The 6,788-nt window shown below is 42.2% G+C and overlaps 1 protein-coding gene across 1 annotated transcript in view; it reads left to right on the top strand.

Annotated features, from left to right (window-relative positions):
- Window positions 1–5,764: 5,764 nt before the first annotated feature.
- The window catches only part of LOC118317021 (protein kinase C and casein kinase substrate in neurons protein 1), a 30,298-nt gene continuing 29,274 nt past the window's right edge, over window positions 5,765–6,788 (top strand). Inside the window, exon 1 of the mRNA XM_035645439.2 lies at window positions 5,765–5,930. The gene's annotated coding sequence lies outside the window, so the exon portion shown is untranslated. The remainder of the gene's footprint in view (window positions 5,931–6,788) is intronic.

Here is a 6,788-nt window from a genome sequence, read left to right as displayed (position 1 = left end):
GAATCCTTCATTCCTTCACTCCTCTCCTTCAATCCTTCCCTCCTTCATTCCTTCACTCTTCTCCTTCACTCCTTCCCTCCCTTACTCCCTCACTACTTTTCTTCACTCCTTCGCTCCCTCACTCCACTCCGTCCTTCACTCCTTCCCTCCCTCACTCCCTCACTCCCTCGCTACTTTTCTTCACTCCCTCTCTCCTTCACTCCCTCACTCCTTCCTTCACTCCCTCTCTCCTTCACTCCCTCACTCCTTCTCTCCCTTACTCCCTCACTCCTTCCTTCAATCCTTCCCTCCCTCACTCCTTCCCTCCCTTACTCCCTCACTCCTTCCTTCAATCCTTCACTCCCTCACTCCTTCCCTCCCTTACTCCCTCACTCCTTCCTTCAATCCTTCACTCCCTCACTCCTTCACTCCTTCCTTCCCTCCCTTACTCCCTCACTCCTTCCTTCAATCCTTCCCTCCCTAACTCCCTCACTACTTTTCTTCACTCCTTCCCTCCCTCACTCCTTCCTTCACTCCTTCCCTCCCTCACTCCTTCCCTCCCTCACTCCACTCCTTCCCTCCCTTACTCCCTCAGTACTTTTCTTCACTCCCCCTCTCCTTCACTCATTCACTCCCCTTCCCAGCAGCTCGAGCTCCCACCTCGTCTGTTGACAACGAAGAACTGTGGTACAATTTTATTTTATTAAAATTTTTGACGTCCTTGTGTGACTTTCATCCGACGTGAGGTGAATCTTAAATACGTCTCTCGACTCTCGTCATCACTGAGACTCAACGGTGCTGTGAGGGATTTCGTATAATCGTGCCAAGACATCAGCAGCGACCATCAAACATTTCACTGTCGTTTGATACAGATTTTTTTTTATTTAAGAGGTTCATGAAATAAAAATAATGTCATGAATTCATCTGCGTGTGTGCGTGCCAGGCGTGTGTCTGCATTCTCAGCTACTGTACGTTGGTCTTTGACATCCGATCTTGATTCACCGTGTCTACACTTTGAGCCAGGCACTGGAATTGCTTCCCGTGTCGGTCGACTCACTAGTGTCTCACTTTTAGTTTTAATTTTTAGTAAAGAGCTGGCTCTCCCCCTACTGGTCAGTCCACACATTTCTGTCCGGCTCCATCCTGAAGAGCTGGCAACGCTGACACAATTTTCCAAGTTGTTAATCTTTTTAATTTTATTTTTAATTTTCTTATTTGTATTATTACATCAACAAGTGGACATGTGCATCTCCTCCTTGTCCAAAGAGAAATTATTAAAACATCCCTTTGCTACATGTCCCTGGTCATCATTGTTGACTGTCGTCTTTATATCGCACTCATCCATCAGACGCTGGTGATATTAACTCTGCCTATAGTTAATATTACATCACGAGCATTGAAACATTTTTGTTTTTATTGTCAATGTGTAATCTTTTGCAAGCATGGCCTTTTCTTACATATAGAAATACTGGAGATCCTCGCCAGTGGAATTTTTTTATAATTTACAAATGAAATCTGAATCTATTCAATCTGTGTTTTAAAAAAAAAACATTCAGGGTTTGTTCTGTACGTGACGGTTTATCATAATAACTGTGACCACGTCTCGTGTGTCGTTCGAGGAGCTGGATCCCTTTATTCGTCCTCATCCTTGAACTTGAAGAGAGAGTTCAGGGAAACGTCAGACGCTTCGTTTACTTCCTGAGTTTCAAAAGGGCTAAAACAACAACTACAACAACAAAATAATAATGAAAGGACGGAAGGTGAAAAACAGATGTTGCAAGATTCTGTGGGAGAAGTGCTGTTCGACCACCACCGTTGTGATTTTTACAGAACGACCTCCGGAGACGTTGGGTCAATGTGTTTGAGAATCATGAGCCCCATGACGACGCCATCTCTCCCCCCAGGGTCACGCCTCCTCTCCTGGCTTGCGTCCTCTCAGTGATCCAGTTCTTTTCTGGGCGAAAAAAAATGAGCAAAACCCCTCCTGATGATCTTGTAACTGAAGAACACGATTTTACAGGATAAGCACATATCTTACAGAGGGTTGTTTGGTGTAATGGTGTGTTACAGTAGTTAGACACTGTGAGGCTATAGTTCCTTTGAAGAGAATAAAGAAATTGTGATTGCAATGAGTGATACGTGGCATATTTTTCTGTATGAAAATCAACATGCCACTAAATTGTTTTCGAAATGCATGTTTTTTTCCCCCCTCCCCTTGGATATATATGTTTAAACTACTTACCTCAACTCTTACTCATTGTTGTTCTTGGATGTGCAGCAGAAACTTAGTGCCCATGAAGCAAACCTCTTCTCTGTGATTTCCCCAAGCCACTTATGTTTCTTCTTTTTGTTTGTTTTTATTGTTTTATAACTAAAATAAATAAATTTAAAAAAGGGTGCAAAAAACATTTGTTTTCCACGTCAGTATGTGGCGATTAACAAGCAGCACCATATAGTCCGAGAAGTAACAGGTATGAAAAATGATAAGTTCATTATCCTCACAGATTTATGTGACACCAACATTAACATGGATTCATACATAAATATAAGCACATTAAAGTGTCCACATACTCTTGTCTGGTTTCAGTTTTAGATTGTATAGAGGTTTAAAATAAGGGGAAACTTTAATACCATTTATTTTAGTTAGATATTTTGCCTTTAACTTCTCTGCAGCTGATTGGGGAAAATGTCCTTTCCAAAACACAACAACAAAATAATAAAGCAGTAAGCAGTGACAGCAGCACCAATTCATCGTGATATTTATGTTGACAATGAAAACTAATGGGCAAATGGAATGCTTATAATATTATTAATAATATTTAAGAAGTGGTTGAGGAGAGACAGAGACGACGCCGTTTTCACATTGAATAATCATCAGATTTTTACTCACAACAGACACTGAAGCAACGTTAACTACCATCAAATTATACAATATTTTTTAACAACATAATCTAAACATGTTACAGCAAAAACCTAAACATGTTGCTTTTATTTGGAATAAATAAATATATATATGTATATATATATATATATATATATATATACACAGTTCACGTAACCATATACCTGAACTGTTATAGTTACATATATATATATAGTTATATTATTAATATTGAGGTGGACCCGACCAGAGCCTTCTAATGAGAGTCACGAAAACTCCGTTCTTTCCGATGGACCTTTTTTTCTTTTTTTCCGGCAATGGCGGATCATAGAGTTCACGGAAGTGAGCAGCAGCAGAAGTCTGTGTTGCACTCATGAAGGGTAAGACGTTTGAATAATCAGATTATATATTATCAGCACATCTGAATCAAATCAACATGCGCATTAAAGCATGTTAGTGGATTATGAATTATTATAATTTATGATTTATTTATGATTTAAAAAACGTATTGATTAACTACATATAGTAACTACATAAGCATGTCGGTCTGCTGTATTGTAAATCGATACATTTATTGACGACTAATTTACCAAAAATCGCGTTTCTGTCGCTTTGAATGTTTGATTCGAATTGCGCGACAAGAACTTCCGGGAACTATCTTGTCTGCATTTTGGACTTCCGTTGTCGCGACTCTTAGTAGACGGCTCTGGACACGACCTCCGTGTACGTCGCCATTATTGCTCCGTCGTCGTGTTGAATTTGCGGCGCCGCCGGAAACTGGAAATGGAACCAGCGGTGCGCCACCAAAAAGTGTCCCCCCTGTCGGTCGCTCGGTTGGCTGCGGTTTGCATCTCTACCACCAGATGCCGCCAGAGAAGTACAAAGATTACACACTGTGAAGATTATTTATTTTATTTCAAGTATCTTGTGACGTGAAGTGCTCGATGCAGAAAACTGATCCCTGTGAATGTTATGCCACTGTACGTTAAATATCATAAGATATATAATGATACTTGAAATACAACAGTACAGCTGGTAACTGGTAACATACTGTCACTGTGTGGTTACTGAAGGTTGTTATATTTTTTGGCACTGTCAGTCCGTCGCCACGAGATGTCACCAAACACCTGAGGGAGAAAAACTAAATATAAACCACCTGATATGTTCAAGTTTGTTATAAAAGAAACGTTCATTGTTTTCAGTGTCAGTTATCAGTGGAACACAATAAACCTGAGGTCAGTTTTTTCGAACACTGCGTTTCATAAAATACAATCTCATAGACTGGGAGGTCAACGGTTCAACAGAGAGGAGACACTGAAATGTAGAGCTGCAACAGTTAATCGATTAGAAATCGACTACTAAATCAATCGCCAACTATATTGATAATCGATTCATCGGTTTCAAGTAGTTTTTATGAGAGAAAAAAAGTCAAAATTCTCTGATTTCAGCTTCTTAAATGTGAATATGTTCTGGTTTCTTTGCTCCTCTGTGACAGTGAACTGAATATCATCTTGAGGGTTTGGGAAACACGATCAACATTTTTCACCATTTTATGACATTTTATGAACCAAACAACTTATCGATTAATCGAGAAAATAATCGACAGATTAATGATGATGAAAATAATCGGCAGTTGCAGCCACTAGAGAAATGTTTTTTAAAAGTCTTCACTTTCGAAAGAAAACAGTTTTTCAGGCTTGAATATATATTATGATTTATTCATTTGCAAATGGTTTACTTTACATTTCAATTATTTTGGCACAAAGTTATTGAGTCACACAAAAGTAACGTCCGCTTCATTCTGCTTTAAGGCATTTTCACGAAGGGTTATGAGTTATGATTGCACTAGTCCATAAAGCACCAGGGCAGATGGTGTCGTGTCAAATTTGTTTGTGCATTAATACAAAGTGCAGTAAAAAGAGCGTGAGCTGCTCAGCGACTGTATCTGTGTCCAAACATGTGATTTCTTCACCATCTGTTCATTTGTCGGTAAAGACGATTTTTAAAAAAATAATTTATGACATTATGAAGATTCAGTCTTATTTGTTTTTTTGTTTTTTTGGACATTGTATCGTTGTCGTTGTAGCTAAGAAATGTGTATTCAGCATATGTTGTTTATGGTTATTTTGATGTTGTTTCTGGTTATTATCACTTCCCAGTAAACGGACACACAGACGTGATTTTATACTTTCGGTTTTATACTGTCGGCCATATACTGTAAGGAGCCTTCTTATCCTGTTCAAAGCCTTTTTTTCATCGACTGTATCAGTCGTGACGTAATGATTATGTTTATATTATGAACAAAATCAACAAATGACACTTGAGACAATAATATCAGGATTCTGTCATTTGAATGTTGATGAAATTCTCACGTTGTTGTATAACGTCGCCGGTCATGAGTTGAGGGTTTTGGGGAAACTCGATCGACATTTTTCAACATTTCATGAACCAAACAACTAATCGATTAATCGAGGAAAACAATCGACAGATTGCCGTGTGTAGAGCAATGTGGACGTGATTGACGAGACCAGAGGGCCACGCCCACTCGGACCACCTCCGCTCTCCTCATTGGTCGGAAAGTGGAAATTCGCATTTGGGACCTTGCCCCTCCCTCCCCTCATCTCCCCCATCGCAGAAACTCAGAATAACGCTTCACACATTGCGTTTTATTTTTCAACTGATTTTTTTTTTTTCTTACTTCATGGGGATGAAACCTAACAAAAAAAAGAATTGCAAACGACCCAGTGCACATCTGGATGAGCTGCTCTAAGCTCATGTGGTTAATGTTGTGAGGGGGGGGGGCGTGGTTACATGGTCCAGCTTCCTGCAGCAGCTTCAGCTCCTCTCCATCACGCAGCCCGCTCCGTGTCCCCGTCGCCCATTGGGCCCCCCCCACCCCACGCCCCCCCCTCGGACGCGCGCCTGTGCCGTGGAGCTCCCACTCGCCGCCGCCGCGCGCATCGTGATCGAGTGGATGCGGAGAGAGAGGCAGGGTCACCTTCTGTCACGGCAACCGCGGGCAGCGACGAGTCGGGCAGTGGAGAGCAGCTTCAGCAGCATCACGTCTCTGGTGAGTGTGTGTGTGTGTGTGTGCGTGTGTGTGTGTGTGTGTGTGCGTGTGTGTGTTCGACGCAGGCAATGGAAGAATCTCGCTCTCCATCGTTATAGATGTCAATGTCTCTGCTGCACATCCATCATCTGTCCACTGAGGCAACACCTGGATTATGCATGCGTCATCTTTATATAAGGTTGTATTATGGTTGTTTGCATGACGCGCGCGCGCGCCAAGGGTGACGAGGACAGTCTCGCGTCATGGATACAGGACTTAACATCGCAGGGATTTTCGCTCGCAGAAAGGAAATTATTAATTATTGAGAGGTATTTTGCAGAGTTTTCACCTCTTGGAATGACACGGTGGTGATGCGGGGGGGGGGGGGGGGGGGGGGGGCGTGTTGTTGTTTATTGACGCATCTCCAGCTTCGTCCGTTTGACCCTCAGTGTCCAAAGTGAAGCAGCAGCTGCAGAGCAAACACGTCGTGATGTGACCGTGGGACATGAGGGACTGTTGCCATGTGAAGTCCACTGAGTAGTAGATGGGGGAGGAGGGGGTGGAGGATGGGGAGGGGGGGGTGTGCCATTTTATGTCCACTGCCATGCGCCAAACGGGTAAACAACACTGGGGGATACGACCCGACGTGTCGTAGTCACCTCTTCTCTCCTCGTTCCGGAGGAATCAGGACGTTTCTGTGTGTTTTTTATTTCTCGGTTATAAAAAACGTTTCTGAGATCTGGAGAGCAGCTCGACTCTGTTATGTAATTGGTTGTCATGGCACAGCGATGATAAAACCACCTCCAGCGTCATTGTTGTTCTCTCTCTCTCTCTGACAAGAGGAGGAGCATCATCATCATCATCATCATCATCATCATC

This window comes from Scophthalmus maximus, chromosome 3 (genome assembly GCF_022379125.1).
Source record: "Scophthalmus maximus strain ysfricsl-2021 chromosome 3, ASM2237912v1, whole genome shotgun sequence".
NCBI lineage: Eukaryota > Metazoa > Chordata > Actinopteri > Pleuronectiformes > Scophthalmidae > Scophthalmus > Scophthalmus maximus.
Note: the sequence above shows the minus strand (reverse complement) of the source record. Positions and strands in the feature narration are given on the sequence as shown.